Raw genomic sequence first — 19,257 nt, 5'->3', positions numbered from 1 at the left:
ATAGATTCACCACTCTCTGGTTAAAGATGTTTATCCTCATCTCTGTTATAAAAGGTCTTCCCTTTACTCTGAGGCGGTGCCCTCGGGTCCTAGTCTCTCCTCCTAATGGAAACATTTTCCCCACATATGGGTATGGTGCTGAACATTGTGCAAATCATCAGTGAACATCCCCACTTCTGAACTTATGATGGAAGGAAGGTCACTGGTCAAACAGCTGAAGGTGGTTGGGTCGAGGATACTACCCTGAGGAAGTCCTGCAGTGATGTCCTGGAGCTAAGATGGCTGACCTCCAACAACCACCATCATCTCGCTTTGTGCTAGGTATGACTCCAACAAGCGGTGAGTATCCTTCTGATTCCCATTGACTCCAGTTTTGCTAGGGCTCTTTGATGCCGCCTTGATGTCAAGGACAGTCACTCTCACCTCATCTCGGGAGTTCTGCTCTTTTGCCTATGTCTGAACCAAGGGTGTAATGAGGTCAGGAGCTGAGTAGCCCTTGCGGAACCCAAACTGGGCATCGGTGAGCAGGTTGTTGCTCAGTCAGTGCCGCTTGATAGCACCGTTGATGACCCCTTCCATTACTTTACTGACGACGGAGAGTAGACTGATGGTGCGGTAATTGGCCAGGTTGGATCATTCTCTTTCTTTCATTCCCAGTTTTGTTGGAAGAACGAGGGGAAACTGTATAAATTGCAGGGTTCTGGGGAAAAGATCGGCTCATGGCAATGACAGGACAGGCAGAAAGACCGTTTTCTCTGCTGTAACTTTTATGATTTCATATAAATAATAGTGATATAGGTGCAGCAGCTGTAGTCGTGGCCGAGTGGTTAAGGCGATGGATTAGAAATCCATTGGGGTTTCCCCGCGCAGGTTCGAATCCTGCCGACTACGTTTCTCATTACTTCTTATTTTAACCGCGTGCAGATGTAATTAATTATCGTTTGAATCGAGGAAAAGCGCTCCAAACATCTCCGTGATCTCTTATTTCCATTCATTTGTCAGCCTTCTGCAATTCTCCAGTGGGAAATTGAAAAAAAAACTGCGCCAATTTGGTGACATGATTTCATTCTGGCATTTCTCTCTCCTTAGGCCTCTGTCACTCTCGGTGTATATCTCTGTTTGTTCCTCTGTGTGGGTCAATGTGGTTTGGTTCCCCGAACACAAATGTATTCACATTCGTTGTGCAGCTTCACATTTCAATATTACAGCGAAAGATATCAGGATGAAAGAGGGAAGAAGAGTTTGTCTCTTTCTATCCATGGGCTAGAACAACAACTTATATTTATAAAGCTCTTTTTACCTAATGAAACATCACAAGGCGTTCCCCAGGAGCATTGTATAACAAAGTGTGACACCGAGCCTCATATTCGGTCAGATAACTAAAAGTTGAGTCAAAGGGTGAGGCTTTAAGAGCTGATGTAAAGGAGGAAAGTATCGATTTCACGTTCCGGCCAACAGCAATGGTTCTTCTCATTGGCTGAAGACGTCACTTGTGTTCACCCGACACAGACCATTTGGCCAAAGAAACTTGCACCTTGTCAACGGTATGTGGAATGGGAAAATGCCATACGCAACCAATATGTGTCTAACTGCTGGGCTAGCCGTTAAAATGCGGCAATTTTATCAGCACAACCTGCGTTCGATTCCTGGTTAGGGATTTGAAACTTATTCCTCCTGGGCGAGCTGATCAAATCAATGTGATTGATTTGCTGTTTGACGATAACACATTTTAGCTCTGCCAGAATTGTTGGAGTGAGAGTGGAAGTTTCACATCAGAGCTGGAAATATCACAAGGGCCAAAACTCGGGAATAAACCCAGAGTCGTAGTGAGGGGGCGACAATTAAAGAGAAGAGCTGTGATAGGTGACAAAGCACTGACTATAGAGCTGATGGTGCGAGGCAGGATATTATTCCTGTATTACCCATGTCACATGCAGTTCTAATTTCCTGATTTATGCCTTGCCCAATATTACCACTACAGTTTGGTGGCCTATAAACAACTCCCACCAATGCTTGCTGTTTCTTAGCTCCACCCAAACTGATTCTACATCTTGACCCTTCAATCTAAGACCCTCTCTCACCGATGTACCGATCTCGTTCCTTATTAACAGCGCGACCCCGCCTCGTTTTCCTTTTTGCCCATTCTTCCGAATGTACTGATATCTTTGAGTATTCAGATCAACCAATTACACTGTTCGTTGGAAGCAGCACACAGGGCCGAATGGCCTCTTTCCTTGTTGTAACTTTCTGTCATGTTATGTTTCCTAACACCACGGTTAAGATGAACTTTCTTATCTTCCATGTGATGCTTTCAATTTAAGACAATAAGCAAATTCCGCGAGTTTCCTTATCATTTCTAGCGCAGAATTTGGAACCGGACTCGTTGAACGACAATTAAATGGTCTCAATCGTTAGATGCAGCTCACTGTGTACACACTGTGTACAAGCACTGTGAACATCAGCCTGTTATATACATTCTTGCTTTACATCTTCTGAGCTATAAGCTGATCACAGCTCCACTTTCTGCTTATTGAAGGACATGGCAAAAATATTCACAATTTCAAATCTTAACAACGTGCATATTTGTGAATTTCTGTGTGCGTGTCAATGTGGTTCAGTCTCTCGTTTTTATTCATGTTAGTCCTGTAACTTCATATTAAGATGGTACAGAGAGAAAAAAGAGCAGTTTTAAAAGATGCAACATGATATTTCTTTGAGTGGAGACTGTTCAGTAACTGGACGTACGGATGTTACAAAGTGGATGATGATTGAAGTTTTCACATGATCTTATTCAGCAGCTGAAGATGCTCGAATGGCTAATTCCTGATCATATATTTTTATATACTAATTCAGTGTCAATGTTGGTGAAGACAATGTTTGTGTCTAATCTGAATGTGGTAGTGAGGCCGAGCGGGATCAGCCGCTGGTTCAGGTTTCGATCAGCCGCTGGTTCAGGTTTCGATCTCGCTGCTGACTTGAGCTTCAGTCTCACCGCTGCCAAACTTTCTGGTGGTTGGTTATTTGAGGCGCTTCCCAAAAAATCTCAGTGCAGTGAAGGAGCAGCTGATCTGTGCCGTGTTGTATTTCAGTTGGAAGAATGAGGAGAGACAGTGTAAATCCCAGGGTGACTGGGTTAAGGTAGGGCAATGGCACGGACTGGAAGACCTTCTTTCTTTGGAACTCCCTGTATTCATTCTATTATTTTAAACAAACAACATGCAGCCTTTACCCAGTTGTCCTGGCCGAGTGGTTCAGGCGTTTTTCTACATGGTTCGAATCCTGCCAACTCCCCTTCTTCTCATTCCTGATTGACACAAACAGTCTGCGGAATAAATTGTCAGTCAAATGAAAAGGAAAACCACCCAAACCCGCTGTGTTTCTTACTTCTCTTCATCTACAAACATTCACTACATTTGGCCCCTGAAATGGAAGAATAATTTGCGAAGTTGGTGACATTCTTGCTTTCTGGGTGTTTGTCTCTCCTTTGGCCTCTGTCACTCTCGGTGTTTGTGTCTGTGTGCGTTCCTCTGTGTGTGTTAATGTGGTTCAGTTCCCCGAGGGGCAAACACACATTCATCATCACAAACTTAACTCACATTAGTAGTGCAGCTTCTTATTAAAATGTCAAAGAGAAAAATATCAGGATGAACGATGCAAGTGGAGTTTGCAATGTTTGGAAGGAGGTGCAGCTAAGAAGTGGAAGATGTGAATGTTATTGATGATTGAGAGGAATGTATTGTAACCTTGGGGCTTTTGTAGCTCGATTACCTTCGACACTTTGAAATTCAGAACAAGCTGAGGCTCCAGGTGGAAAACAATATTGATCTCTCTGAATTTTTGCGTAGGAAGCAAGCACCGTATGTGCCCGGCTAGCTCAGTCGGTAGAGCATGAGACTCTTAATCTCAGGGTCGTGGGTTCGAGCCCCACGTTGGGCGCCGGCTCTTTTTTAAAGCTTTGCTGTTTTCATGGGTGATCCCCAGCTCCCCATTCCTCCGGCAGTGTCACCGCTCAAACTGAGTCTCTTTCCATCCCACTTTGTTAATATCACAGCCGCTGGTTTCTGAGCAAAAACTGCCATTGGCTTCACTGGAAGTCGGAGAGTTCCGTATGGAGGGTTTGGTGCTTTCATCGCTCGCAGCCCATGTTCAATTCCCAGTCAGGGAAAACCTTATTTCTTGCCTCTGTGTGAACTGTCTAAATGCACAGGAATTCCTCGCGTAAACTCTTAAAACGTACCTGAAATTCACTGTAAGGGAGAGTGAAGTGTTTCCTGTTGGTTGGAAGAATGAGGAGAGGTAACATCACATAAAGTGTACAGTTTTAAAGGGGTTTCTTTGTTAATCAGCGAGTGGTTAGGATCTGGAATGCACGGCCTGAGAGTGTGGGGGAGGCAGATACAGTCGAGGATTTCAAAAGAGAATTGGACAGAAAATGCAGGTCTTCGGGGAAAAGTTGGGCGAGTGGGACCAGGTCAGTTATTTTCCAGAAGAGTAAGAGGCCTCCCTTTTCAGACGGAGATGAGAAGATTTTTTCTCCCGTCGAGGGCCGTTAGCCTGTGGAATTATTTTCCCCAGAAAGCAGTGGAGGCTGGGTCACCGAATTTATTCAAGGCAGAATTAGACAGCTTTTTGATCGAGAAGGGGTTATGGGGGTTTGGGGCAAACAAAAATGTGGAGTTGAGACCACAACCTGATCAGCCATGAGCTTATTGAATGGTGGAGCAGTCGCAAAGGGCCGAATGGCCTCCTCCTGCTGCTAAATCCTATATTTCAATGACCCCGGCCGAATGGCCTCTATCTCTGGTGTAACATTAGCTGTCATTATGTAATATTATGAGGGGCTCCAGGGGGAGAATGGTTCCATTCCTCCTTCTATTTGTTATGGTCTAATTCAGCGCTGATACCACTCTAGGCGATGGTTACGGTGCTTCTGTTTGCTCTGTAGGTGCGTGTCCGAGCGGCCCAAGGCCCTGAAATTCGATTGTAGCGTTTTATGAAACGCGGGTTTTAGTGTCTTATGAAGCGTGGGTTCAAATCCCACTGCGATCGAAATTTCAAGTAGTTTGTCTTGTTCGAAAATCCATTGGGATGCGCTCGGGGCAGCTGACGCTTGCGGTGCTTTATTTTGGTAGGAAGAACGAGGAGAGACGATAAAAATTGCAGGGTGACCGGAAGTGGGTGGGGCCAAGTGCCAGCTTTTCCCACTGTAACCATTCTGCAATTTTAGCTCAAAAACATTCATGCTCCTTTAGTAGTCGTGGCCGAGTGGTTAAGGTGATGGATTTGAAATCCATTGTGGTTTCCCCACGCAGGTTCGACTCCTGCCGACTGCGCTGCTTCCCTGTTGGTCCTATCCGTTGTCTCGACAGCTAATTGCTGGTGAAATGAAATCAGAAGCTTCCAAATACTCCCGTGTTTTTTTTCCGCTTCACTTGCGCGCTCTTTCATTTCCGTTCATCTGAAAGTATTCACCAAATCGCCAGAAATGGAAGAAAACTGAGCCAAGTTGGTGACATGGGTGTTTGTCTCTCTTTAGGCCTCTGTCCCTCTCGGTGTATATGTCTGTTTGTGCTCCTCTGTGTGTGTCAGTGTGGTTTAGTTCACCGAGGGATGAACACATTTTTCCCAGCGCAAAATTTGTTCACTTTTGTTATGTACCTTCGTGGTAAATGGTACAGGGAAATGAACAGGTTTTAATGTTGCAAGATATGATTGCCACTTCCTGTGTTTATTTTTGAGTGCAGACTGCTTGTTGACTCAGTGCCCGAATGTTACACAGCGGAGGATGATTGAAATTTTCACTGAGCAACATTTAAACAGACAGTGGATTGCCCTTGTGTCCTTTTCATGTAATCAATATGTGAGAGAACCAGGAAGATAGATCATGTTTTATCTTTACACTGTCATCTGCAAACCCATCCCTTCCGGAAGCTTTGGGACTTCCATTCTCTGTCCCTGCTTTCCAGGGAAAGCTTGGGTTCATGAACTGACTGTGTCTGCATCAAGCAGCTAATTGACCTGGGAGCTGGATGGGCAGAGGGAGCTGAAGGCGAAGCAGGGACAGAAGCAGAAACAGATGCGACATGAAATTGTTTATTATTTGATGTGTGCCAGTTACTTTCAGTGATGAATGTCTGCCGTGTGCTCCCTTGTAAGTTTTACAGGACCCGCAGTGAAGAGGTTGGTGGGTTTTGGAAATTGAAATTTACACAGGAGCAGCTTGTGAGACTATTTCACCTCACTGTCGATTTCGTGTTCCAGCTCCCAGAAACCGTTGTCCTCATTGGCTGAACAATTGCCATTGAACAAGCCCTTCCTGTTCCAAGTAAACGCGCCATTTTGTAGGACAAACTTATCCCTGGTGAAGCGGGTCTGAAGCGAGGAAATGGCAAAATTGGAGTGGACGAAACATTCTGCAAGGCTTATGGACAGTGTTCGGAACGAGGAGGTGAAGGAAAAAAACACACACGGGCTGTGAAAGGTTGTTTGGTGGAGAACTGAGTAGAGGGATAGAGTGACGTGTACACAAATCTTCGAAGGTAGCAGGGCAAGCTGATCTCTCTGCTTTCTTTAAAAATAGCTCACGTGGTCCTTGGCTTCATTAATGGAGGCTTGGAGTTCAAAAGCAAACTGATGATGCTGAATCTTTGTAAATCATTTATTGAACCTCAGCTGAAATATTATGTTCACACTTTGGGAAAGATGTCAAGTCTTTGGAGAGGTTACGGGCAGTATTCACATGAACTGTGTCAGGGATAAGCTATTTCAATCATGTGGAGAGGCGGCAGAATCTGGTATTATTCTCACAGGATGGAGGAAACAGAAATGGGAATTTGGTCCAACCAGTCCGCTCCGGGGTTTATGATCCACCTCAGCCTCCTCCAATTTCCCTTCATTTAAATCTACAATTGTAACTATTTATTCCCTTCTCCCTTAAATACTTGCCTAGTTTCCTCTTAAATGTATCTGTACTATTCATTTCAACCACTCCCTGTGGCAACGGGTTCCACATTCCCACCACTCTCTGGGTAAAGAAGCTATTACACTGTTTCACCTCACTTCATGTTCATGTCTAAGACACTCGATGCTGTTATTGGCTGAACAAGTCTTCTGTGTTTGAACTAAACACGCTCCCACTGCTGGCCCTCCTCAGGGAATGTTGTTTTCTTGTTGCTGTGTGAACTGTCACAATGAACTGTCCCCGGAGTCTTTTTCCCTGGGATCGACAAAACCCATCACTTCTCTTCCTCTCTCATTCTCACTCTTTCATTCCCAGTTTGGGAGGGAGAACGAGAAGGGACAGTATAAATTGCAGGGTTATGGGGAAAAGGTTGGGTTGTGGCAGTGACAGGGCAGGAAGAAGGCCCTCTTTCTCTGCTGTAACTATTCTATGATTTCATATATGAAATATATATATTTCACTGTCCAGGTCTGTAGTCGTGGCCAAGTGGTTAAGGCGATGGATTTGAAATCCATTGGGGTTACCCCGCGCAGGTTCAAATCCTGCCGACTACGTTTTCCATTATTTCTGATTTTAACCATTGATATCAGAAACAGTAAATTGATTCGACATTTTCACAACACCGGCAGTAGCAAAGTTTGACCAGTAGGTGGCAGTGAAACCGTGATTGTTCACATCACATCAAGCAGGCGCTGTCTCAATTATTAGTGCACTTGGCACTGTCTCTGTTCAGATTAAATTAGACGCCGTTTATATTTCTATTACACTAGGACATGTCTCTTATCATATTAGCGAAGGTCATCTCTCAGTTGTTTCTATACTGGACTAGGGCACCATACCGTTGGCACTATCTCAGTCACGACTGCACTGAAGCAGGTCTTGGCTAAAGTTACAATAAGCCATGCCCCAGATGGCACTGCACTAGAGCTTGTCTCTGGTTATAGAAAACTAGAACATGTTTTTCGTTGCATTTCACAAGACCCTGCCTCAGCTATTACTCCAGTAGAACCTGCCACGTGTCTATCAAACTTGACCCTGTCTGTTAATGCTGCACCAATACATGCTTCCATTCATATCATACTTCCCTGTTCCTGTTGTTATTGCCCTAAACCATTACTCTCTTATTGCTGTACTTGTCCATGTCTCTGTTTTTATTAATCTCGTACCTTTGCCGGTATTTAATTCACCAGACACTGCGTCAATTTATATTATAAAGAGCCCTGAATTATGTGAAGCTCCACTAGACCCTGTATCAGTTTTCTTACACTGGATCCGGTCTGTCTTATCACTACACTAGACTGGTTCGTATTGCACAAGATCCTGTCTCAATTATTACTGCACTCTGCACTGTCTCACTTATATTCCACTAGATCGCGGCCCTGCTTATAATACACTGAATCATATCTGCACTTATATTCCGCTAGACCATATTTCAGAACAAGTTACATTAGACTCTGTATCAGCCTGTATCACACTCGAGCTGTTCTGCCTTTTTAATTAAAATGGATCCTGCCTTTGCAGAGACTTTGTCTTTGTCTCTGTCTCTGTCTCTGCTTCTATTCCACTCTCCCTGTCTCTGTTTTTACTCCACGAAATAATGTCTGTCTCTCTTACACTGGAGGCAGTCTCGGTTATTACGGCCTTAGACTCTCTCTAGGAAGCAATTATTCTATGTCCTGTGCCTGTAATGACTACCCTATTTCTCTTGATATTGATCCAGGCCCTGTATCAGTAACTACTGCACTAGACCCGTCTCCGATATTACAGCAGTAGTCCTTGTCTATGTTAATATAGCACTCGTCCCCGTCTTTGCTTAAGTAACATTAGATGCTGTTTCTATTATTACTGCGCTAGTAATGTCTCTGCTTAAATTGCTCTAGGTCCTGTCTCAGTAATTACCACACCAGGCTCTGTCTCTGTTGTTACTGCACTAGCCTATGTCTCTATAAGGTGGACGTCGAGCTCGAAATGGGCCTCTGACTTTGGCCTAAAACTAGAGGTTTCCCATTGACTCTTTGTTCTGCGCAGCTCCTGATAATCATTTTCATTACAGCCACAGAATTACATTTGAGACATCGCCTGTTCTGTATGTGTGTGTGAAAACAAATCATGCTGCATCATTCCACAAGGATAAACGAATTATCTTCACCAGAATGTTTCCGTTTGTTTTTATTCTCTCTTATTCAAACTGTAACTACAGATCGCCTAATACCGTAAATATTCGTCAGTGGTATATTCTGTTGTGTGCTCTTGTTAAGAAATTCATGTCCTACCAACTATTTCTTTGGTAAGACGGGCACGGAGAATGCTGCGGAGAGTAATTCACCTATTGAATCCCCAAACTCGCCCAGCACCTACAAGGCTCAATTCAGACGTCTCCACTTGCTTGGGTGAGCGCGGCTCCAGCAACACACTGTTGGCTCCAGCTCGACACCATCCAGCACAAAGTAGCCCACTTGTTGACACCTCACCTATCACCTTCGCCATTCACTCCCTCCACCACCGACGCACAGTAGCAGTAGTGTGTACCATCTAGAAGATGCACTGTAGGAACTCATCAAGGCTCCTTCGACTGCACTTTCCAAACCCACGACCACTACCATTTAGAAGGTCAATGGCAGCAGATGGATGGGAACACTACCACCTGGTACAGTAAGTCCCCATAATAAATGGAAAGGGGAACAGGATAACGTTCCACGTGGATTATATTTGATCGGCTGGAGATGTCTGAGAGGGAGGACAGGGAGTTAAAAGATGTGACATGAAAGCGCCAGAACTTGATGTGTGTCAGTTGCTTTCTGTGATGAATGTCTGCCGCGGTAATGTGGGAGATTTCACTGCCGACTGTTTACACTGACACAAATATCACTCCTGGCTAATCAATCACAACTGCCCTTTGAAAGCAGCGCGCCAGGCCGAATGGCCTCTTTCTTTGCTGGAACTGTCTATAATTTTATCTTTTCCAGCATCACGGTTGCTTCTTTCACTATCATTCCGACATTTTATTGCACACTATTGGGGAATGTACTTTCTTACATTCTATCCAACGCTTTTGACGTCAAGACACTGAGCAATTTCAGGGGGTTTTCTTGTTATTTCTGGCACGGGATTTGGAATCAGATCAGTTGAACGACAGTTTATTGGTGCCAATCCTCCACTGAGCTCACCCCTTAAAAAGAATGGGTGCCATTCGCTGAAGATGTCGTTTGAGTTCTCGTTAAACACAAAATTCTGTAGGAAAAAATTGTCTCTGGTGAAATTGTCTGAAGAAATGACAAATGTGGCTCAGATAAAGCACGTTGCAAGACTTATAGACAGCTGTCCTCGTGATTTAGAGGTGAGGATTCGGCCCTTGTGCTGCCGCGGTCCAGGATCGTTTCCTGGTCAGAGAATGAAGATTTATTGATCTGGTACAAACTGTTAAAACAGGCCTGATTTACTTATTGATTGAAAACCAAAACGCACAACAGCTCCGCCCGAATCAGAGGAGTAAGAGTTGAAGTTTCACATCAGAGCTGCAAATGTCACACGTGGAAAAACTTCGAGAAGAAATCCAGTTCCTAATGTCCGAGGGATATGAGTTTGGGCTATTTGTATTTACAAATTATCTCTCTCCAGCGTCCATTTCCTTAAACACTCGATCATAAGGACCCGGTGAATGTCTGTTTAAATGTTGCTCGGTGAAAATTTCAATCACCTTCCACTTTGTAACATAGACACTTAGTAACTGAACAGTTTCCACTCAAAAAAAATACAGAAAAAAATTCCTCTTCAATCTTTTAAATTTATTTTTATTTTCTCTCTACGATTTTAATATGAAGCCACACAACTAAGGTGAATGAAGTATGGATTGTGAAAAATGGGGAACGGAACTACATTGACACAGACAGAGGAACACACACAGACATATACACCGAGAGTGACAGAGGCCTGAGGAGAGACAAACACCCAGAAAGAAAGGATGTCACCAACTGGCTCACTTTGTTCCATTTGTGACTGCAGATTTCGTGAATCCATACAGATTAATTTAAATAAGAAAGCGCGGGTGTTTTTGTTTTATTCTATTTACCCGATAATTAATCCTGCTGGTACCTGGTTAAAATCGGGAATAATAAGAGCCGCAGTCAGCAGGATTGCAACCTACATTGGGAAGCCCGATAGATCTTGAAACCATCGCTTCAAACACTCGTACACGACTAACAGCATATCCATAGTCCATGCACACTCATATCAAATCAGAGATGGTGACAAAATAAGTCACTCGGCCCATTGTGTCCGTGCTGGATCTCTGGAAGAGCAACTCAACCAATTCCACGCACCCTCCTTTCCCCCACAGCAATTTATATTTGTATTGCCTCTCCCCGTTCTTCCAAACAAAATCAAGGACCGCAATCCGCACGCTCTCCCCACCACCCGCCACCCGCCCGGCATTAAACTGGAGTTGCCTCTTGTCCACCCAAACAGAATTCCTAAAGTGCCAGAAAGGGGGAAGCATCTGAAAGTTTGGCAGCCGCGGGATTCGGACCCACTCCGCCAGAGACTGGAACCTGAATCCAGCTCTGCCGTTTGTAGAGCACATTGAATCAGATTGTAGATATCAGCACAGAAATAGCAAGGGTATCTTGATAAGAAAAAATGTGTTGTTTTAAATTCGCTATGAAATCAATTGCATAAATCAATTATGTTTATGTCAAAAAGTATATATAGAACCGCAGCAGCGAAAGCGCCAATTCCTAATCACCACCGCACCAGAGAAACTGTTTGCAAACCTCACAACCGGCTGATCTGTGCTACCTGTGCCTTTTATTCTCATTCCAGTCCTCGCTCACCAGAGACACGTTTCCCCCACAAAATTACATGTTTATATCTAACACAAACGACTTCCTCAGCCAATGACAACAGCGATTGCTGTTAACTGGAACATCATTCATTGTCACGCAGTTCCGGGCTGTCACTGGGTCCTTCAGTAGCAAACAAAATAAAATAAATAACAAAAATTGCCACCTCTGCTGTCACCCAGCGAGTTCCAACTGATACTTGTTTTTTTGTGAAAAGAGGAGTTAGTCCGAATCCCAGCGCTGCCACAGTTTCAGTCACATTCCCCCTTTCAGGCACTTTAGGAAGTTCCTTTAGGTGAGCAAGAGGAGATTCTGGTTTAATGCTCCTTTATTTTGACAGGAAGAACGGGGAGAGGCAATACAAATATAAATGGCTGCGGGGGAAATTCGAGTGTGTGGAATCGGGTGAGTTGTTCTTCCAAAGAGCCAGCACAGGCGCGATGGGCCGAGTGACTTACTTTTTCGCCATCTCTGATTTGATAAGAACACCTTTGAACTCGGAGGAGCTGTTGGTCATAACTCAATGTTTAAGGTGATGGATTTGAAATCCACTGGTGTCTCCCCCTGTCGGTTTGAAACCTGCTGACTACAGTTCCCATTATTCCTCATTTCAACCACATGTCACCAACTTCATCCCTGCGGCTCCTGTGAAACTGACAAGGCGACACATGGCAGAAATTCATCACTGAAAGTAACTGACACACATCAAATTCTGCCACTTTCATGTCGCATCTTTTAACTTCCTGTTCTCCCTCTCAGACATTTCCAGGTCGATCAAATGTCTTCTACCTGAAATGTCATCCTGGTCCTCGTCCACTGAATATGGTTGACTTTCCGGGCATTTGATTGAGCAGTTGGCTCCATAGCTCAGTGGTTAGAGCACTGGTCTAGTAGACCAGGGGTCGCGAGTTCAACTCTTGCTGGAGCCTGTGGTTTAGCTGATGAAACCAAGTTCCGTGGGAAAATGGGCGATTGGTTGGACAATGCTGCAAAACAATATTGATCCTTGAAAAGGTGCCGTTCCCAGAACTACACACAGTCCTCCAGGTTCGATCTAAGCAGGGCTTCGTGTATCTGCAGTAAGCCTCTTTTGCATAACAGCCTCTGTAACAGGTTGTACAGCAAGAGGAATTAGATTGTAGATATCGAATAAGGAGTACTCTTTATTGTAATTATTTCTTTTTATTTCGAAGACCATATATGAATCCCCAGCACAACTCTCCATATAATTGGGTCAGGGAAACTTTGTTAATTTTCACACACTGAGCATGGACACTGCAGAAGCTCCTGCACCTCTTTCAATATTGGTTTTCTTCAATCAGAGTTTTCAAAAGGGAATTGGGCAATTATTTGAAATGGAAAATAAAACTGCAGGGTTATGAAGGAAGAGAATGATATTGGAACTAAGTGGAAGAAAGCACACACCCGATGGGTCGAAAGGCCTCCTAATGAGCTGTGTAAATTTACAATTAGATCAATTTCTCTGCAGCATTCCAAAATGTCCCACTCCAATTCAATACCTGTAAAACAGGATCTTGCAGTGCAGCATGTCTACACAGTTTGACATTCCATACAAGTCCCTTTGGCTTTATCTCACAACTTGTTTCTGTGGTGTAGTGACCTGGCCAGCGATGTCCATATCCTATAAATGATTAGAGAAACAAGTAGTGGTTTCACGTTCACTTCACATGTGCTAGGTCGCTGGTTCGAAAACTGACGGAAACATTATTAAAATTGAGCCATTTAATTGTGAGAAGTTGCACAATTCCCGTTTGTTGCCAAATAATAGCTGAATACATTATCTCACAGCCATGTGACATTGGCACTTCCCCAGGCTTTGACTGATTTTCTCCAAAAGGCATGGTTGTAAGAAAGAGACAATAAGTCAGACGAATTGCAATAAGATAGTTCACACGTGTGTGAAGTGTTGAATAACCTGTTGATGTGCTGTGTCATTTTATGATTCTAATGTCAAGTCAATTTCTCTGCCGCATGGTTATGTTTTTCAGCCGAATTGTACTTCCACAAAACAGGGTTCGGAAGTGCAGTAAGACTGCATGGTTTGATATTCTAAGTCAGTCCATGTGGTTCTGCCCATTGTTTCTGTAGTGCAGTGGTTACTACGTACACGCAAAAGGTCCCCTGTCTGGAAATGGGTAGAAACATTATCGAGATTTACACATCTAAGTGTGAGGGAAAGTTTCATAATTCACATTCGTTGTTGAATATTAATTGAATATAGTATCTCACCGCCACATTAAATCTGCCCTTCGCCAAGCCGCAAAAATCCACCCCCCGCCCCCACCCCCCCCCCCCTCCCCGCTCCAAAATCAAGAGGGATGAAACTGACTAGGCACAAAAACTAGCAGTTTCTTTAGTTGACAACAGAAATTAATGAGTTTACAAATGCAAATTCACAGTTAATTACTGACTGAAAGATGACGACCAGTGTGATCCAAAGACTAGCGTCATCCTAAAGATAGATGCAACTGATACAATGATTGAACATGAGGGAGTGGGAGAGATGGTAGAAAATCACTTTGTATCGCGCTTCATCATGGATCTTCATTCTTTCATGAGCATCGCTGGCCAGCATTTGTTGCCCATCCTGAATTGCCCTTCAACTGTGTAACTTGTTAAAGCATTTCAGAGGGCAGTTGAGAATCAACCACATCCATTGTGCGTCTGGAGTCACATGCAGGTCAGACCAGGTAAGGACGGCCGATTGAATTCCCTAAAGGACTGGTGAACCACATGGGTTTGTATGGCAATCAATGATAGTTTCATAGTCATCATGACTGAGGAAATACTGAGGACATGTCTGATCAGAATAAACATCTTTTGAAAGTTCACCATGAAAGGAATTGCATAAATAGCTTATACTTGTATCGAAAACTGGAGAAGGAACCCTAGTCCAACTCTTAATTTCATTGGGTAAGGGAACTATTCATTAAGGCAAAGTGCATGGATTCTGCAGAAACTCCTTCTACAAAGGGGAATTTGGCAATGGTTGAAAGGGAGAAAATTCTGATCCATGGAAAGAGAGAAGGAATTTGGGATTAATTGGCAAGATTTTTGTAAAAAGCTGGTATAAATAAAATGTGCGGAAGGTCCTCTTGCCGCGCTGTGCCATTTGATGATGACATTGTTGATCAGTCTGTCTCCAGCATTTCTAATGAGAACAGCCGAATTCAATTTCTTCAAAACAAAGACCCAAAGTGCTGCTGCATGACGTCACCGTTTAACATTCCAGACAGCTCCATTGGGATCCAGGCAGGGAAATGGTTCTGTAACCTTGTGGTTACCCCGCTCATTTCGCGTGTGCAAATTACTCCATTCGATGCTCGTGAAAAACATTGTCACCCAACTGTGTGGAAAAGTTGCATCGATCCCATTCCTGTTTGTTGTTGAATGTGATCTGAATGCTACATCTTGCAGCCACATTAGATTCGCTCTTCAGCATTTCTGAAGATAACATTCAGCAAAATAAGAATATGTTTCTGCTGGCAGCGGGTGATTGGAGAGTATGGGGCTGGAATATTGCTACTTTTTCCTGTCTCAGTTACCGTGGAGCGACTAATTGATGGGTTTGTTTCAATCCAATAGCCTCATAGATCTGTATTAAATTAGATGGGGGTACATGATCGTTCATTTTCTTTGTCATATCAGAAATGAATGTCCATAACAAAGCTTGATGTGGGAGCCGAGTTTGCAACTTGTGGGTGGGGGTCGGAGGATTTTCTTGTGGTTTCAGAGGCCCGAAACAAACCAGAGCGTTAATGAGTAATGACGGGGGGAAAACAGTGACAGCTTCGTCCCTGAGTGGTCTCGAACCACCAACGTTTCAGTTAACAGCCGAACGTGCTGACCAATTGCGCCACAGAGACGTGACGAAGTAACATATCCTCTATAAAATATCCTAAACCAATGGCTCAGCGAGTGAAAGCTTCAGATTGCCGCGACTGGAGTGACAATTATTCTTTCCCAGTTTTACTCTTCCCAAATAAAAGAGTGGGACATTCATTGTGGATACATGAAAACAGTCTGATCCCACCCACTGCAGACACATCCATGTCACCGCGAACCAGCTCTCGTACAACCGGTGCCGTCTCCCTTTGAGTCTTTCGCTGTCTTGTCTGTTACCAAGTATTCTGATTGTCCTGAAGCCGATATTAGGTTTGAATTCCTGATGTGCAGTAACGAGAATCCTTTCAAAGTCTCAGATCAGTTAATTTCACTGAGAACATCAGAGTCAATGTTCCAGCGTCTTAAGAAGGGAAAGGTGCCTTGACTGTCTCTGGTCAGTCGGACAGTTCACCCTTCATTCTCCTCTGATTCCGGTTCACAAAGAGTTTCTTAAGATTCACAAAGCTGGAGACTGGGTTTTCTGGTTTGGTTCCTTTTCCATTTTCTTACCTGCCAACTGACAATATTTTCCAAAATCTCGTCTCAATCCTCCGCCTTGCATCTTGTCCAGGGATGAGGAAATTCAGTTTTGTGGAGAGATTATAGAGACCGGGCTTGTTCTCTTTAGAGCAATGTCGGTTAAATGGAGAATTCATGGAGCGGCTCAAAATGATGGGGGTGGGGGCAACGGGGATGGGGCGGTTTGATGGAGCAGATAGGGAGAGACTGTTTCCACTGACGGGGGTCACTAGCCAGAGGACTGGAATTTAAGATAATTAAAGAAAGACAGACTTGCATTTAGTGTAGTGGTTATTACGTTTGCCTAACAAGTGGTTCGAAATCGGGCAGAAAAATTACCACAATCTGTTCAATCACGTTTGTTGAATATAGTACCTTCCAGCCCTGCCTTCTGGTCAATGCTTATAGCGCTTTTCCCGACCAGCGGGCGTCTCAAAGCGCTTTCCAGGCAATGAAGGACATTTTGAAGTGTCGCCATTGTTGTGATATAGAAAACGCGGCAGCCAATTAGCGCTCAGCAAACTCTCACAACCAGCAACGTCATCATGAGCGGATGATGTGTTTTTGTGACGTTGACTGACAGATGAACAGGACACGTGGCTGTGAGACACTGTATTCCCTTAATATTTAGCATCAAACGTGTAGTTTTGGATATTTGCTTCCCATTAAATTAACATATTTTGATCATATTTCTGCCCAGTTTCAAAGCGGGGACCTTTCACATGTGATAACCACTCCACTACAGAACAATACCTGACAGAGCCAGAGGCACCTACACATCATATTAAACTGTGAGGTCCTGCAGCAGCACTTTGGGTCTTTGATTTACGGAAATGGAATTCAGGTGGCAGATTTAGAAATGCTGTCGTCAAATTAATCTGATAATGTTATCATAAAATGACATAGCACGTGAGGAGACCATTCAGCCCTTCTAATCAATAACAACTTTTTACAATGTTCTTTCCAATTAGTCTCAATTTCGTTTTCTTTCTACATAACCATGATGTTTGACACTTTCAATTCATTTTCGAATTCCTTTTTGAAAACTCTGAGTGAAGAAAAACAATATTGAAAGAGGTGCAGGAGCTTCTGCCGTGTCCATGCTCAGTGTGTGAACATTAACAAAGTTCCCCTGACCCAATGACATGAAGGCTTAGGCTGGGGTTTCTTAAACAGCTTTCAAAAAAAAAATGAAGTTCATTTCAAATGGAATTTGCAAAGGAATTTTATTCTGACCAAGCATCTCCTTATTTTCCCCTGTCGATATGGACAATCTAATTCCTCTTGCTGTTCAACCTGTTACAGAGGCTGTTATAGAAAAGAGGGAAAGGTTTGCTACAGCTATACAAGGCCCTGGTTAGGTCACACCTGGAGGACTGTGTATAGTTCTGGGAACGGAACCTTATAAAGGATCAATATTTGCCTTGAAAGTTTCAGAGGAGCCGCATTGATTCCTTGGTGGGTTTTGGAAATTGGAAGCTGTACATCCGCAGTTTGTGGCACTATTTCACCTCACTGTTCACTTCGTGTTCATGTCTAACACATTCGATACTGTTATTGGTTGAACAAGTCTTCTGTGTTTGAGCTAAACGTGCTATTATTCGGCGCTCCCACTCCTGCCGCCCGGGTTTGGCCCTCCTCAAGGAATGTTGTTTTCTTGTTGCTGTGTGAACTGTCACAATGAACTGATCCTGGAGTCTCTTTCCTGTGGGATCTACAAAACCCCTCACTTCTCTTCCTTTTTCATTCTCACTCTTTGATTTCCAGTTGGGTTGGAAGCACGTGAAACAACCGCATCATGCATGGCTTAGTCAGTAGAGCAGACGGTTCTTAATTTTAGGGTCGTGGGCTCAAGCCCCAGGCTGGACAGCGCCGTTTTTTAAACTTTGCTGCTGTGATGGGTGAATCCCAGCTCCCCAATCCTCCAGCAGTGTCACCGCTCAAACTGAGTCCTTCTCCATCCTCTTTGTTAGTATCACAGTTGCTACTGTGCGAGTGTAAACTGCCTTCGGCTTCACTGGAAGTCGGAAAGCTTTAGTGCTTTCATCCACCCCAGCCTAGATTCAATCCCCGTTTTTTCCGCTCTGCTAACTGATACAATGGCAGGGATTCCTCGTGCAAACTGTAAAAACAATACTGAAATTTGCTCGAGGGAACTCTGAAGCGATTCATGTTGGTCAGGAGAATGAGGAGAGGCAACATCAAATAAATTGTACAATTCTAAAGGGGTTTCTCTGTTACACAGCGAGTGGTTAGGATCTGGAATGCACTATCTGAGAGTGTGGGGGAGGCAGATTCAATCCCGGATTTCAAAAGAGAATTGGACAGAAAATGCAGGTCTCTGGGGAAAAGGCGGGGGAGTGGGACCAGGTCAGTTAGTTTCCATAAGGGTAAAAGTTCTCCCTTTTCAGACGGAGATGAGGAGATTTTTCTCTCTCTCAAAGGGTCGTTGGCCTGTGGAATTATTTTCCCCAGAAAGCAGTGGAGGCTGGGTCACTGAATTTATTCAAGGCAGAATTAGACAGATTTTTGATGGACATGGGAATCAAGGCTTATGCCGGGGGCAGGAGTGGGGGGAAGCACGGTGGTGGGGGCGGAGGGGTCTCTGGTGGGGGAGTATGAAAGTGGAGTTGAGATCAGAACCGGATCAGCCATGATCTGATTGAATGCTGGAGCAGGCTGGAAGTGTTGAATGGCCTCCTCCTGTTCATTACTCCTATGTTCCTCAGGCCAGGGCCAAATGTAACCTTGTCTCTGATTCTCCAATACTATGGGGGGCTCGAGGGGCAAAATGGTTCCATTCCTGCTCCAGTTGTTCTGTTCTAATTCAGGGCTGGTCGCACTCAAAGCAATGGTTAAAGGGACATTCGCTGTGGTAAGTGTGGTTGAGTGGTTTGAGAAACTGGATTTAAATTATATTCATATTTATATTATATTTATATTATATCGGCCCGTTCTCTGCAACCGCAACACCCGTACCTTGTTAATTGGGGTCTCAAACCTGCACTGTGTCTTTATAAACCTTTTTTTCCC

The 19,257-nt window shown here is 44.0% G+C and overlaps 5 non-coding genes across 5 annotated transcripts; all 5 read left to right on the top strand.

Moving 5' to 3' along the window:
* The first annotated feature begins 809 nt into the window (after positions 1-809).
* Positions 810-891, top strand: trnas-aga (transfer RNA serine (anticodon AGA)). The gene has a single exon. It is a non-coding gene; the product is annotated as a tRNA-Ser (tRNA).
* Positions 892-3,863: 2,972 nt separating this feature from the next.
* trnak-cuu (transfer RNA lysine (anticodon CUU)) lies at positions 3,864-3,936 on the top strand. The gene has a single exon. It is a non-coding gene; the product is annotated as a tRNA-Lys (tRNA).
* A 1,315-nt stretch (positions 3,937-5,251) lies between these two features.
* Positions 5,252-5,333, top strand: trnas-uga (transfer RNA serine (anticodon UGA)). Its single transcript has one exon. It is a non-coding gene; the product is annotated as a tRNA-Ser (tRNA).
* Positions 5,334-7,433: 2,100 nt separating this feature from the next.
* On the top strand, positions 7,434-7,515 carry trnas-uga (transfer RNA serine (anticodon UGA)). Its single transcript has one exon. It is a non-coding gene; the product is annotated as a tRNA-Ser (tRNA).
* Positions 7,516-12,655: 5,140 nt separating this feature from the next.
* trnat-agu (transfer RNA threonine (anticodon AGU)) lies at positions 12,656-12,728 on the top strand. Its single transcript has one exon. It is a non-coding gene; the product is annotated as a tRNA-Thr (tRNA).
* Positions 12,729-19,257: the final 6,529 nt, after the last annotated feature.

Source organism: Cetorhinus maximus, chromosome 23 (genome assembly GCF_964194155.1).
Source record: "Cetorhinus maximus chromosome 23, sCetMax3.hap1.1, whole genome shotgun sequence".
Taxonomy (NCBI): domain Eukaryota; kingdom Metazoa; phylum Chordata; class Chondrichthyes; order Lamniformes; family Cetorhinidae; genus Cetorhinus; species Cetorhinus maximus.
The sequence above is the reverse complement of the archived record's forward strand: the minus strand, read 5'-3'. Positions and strand labels throughout refer to the sequence as shown.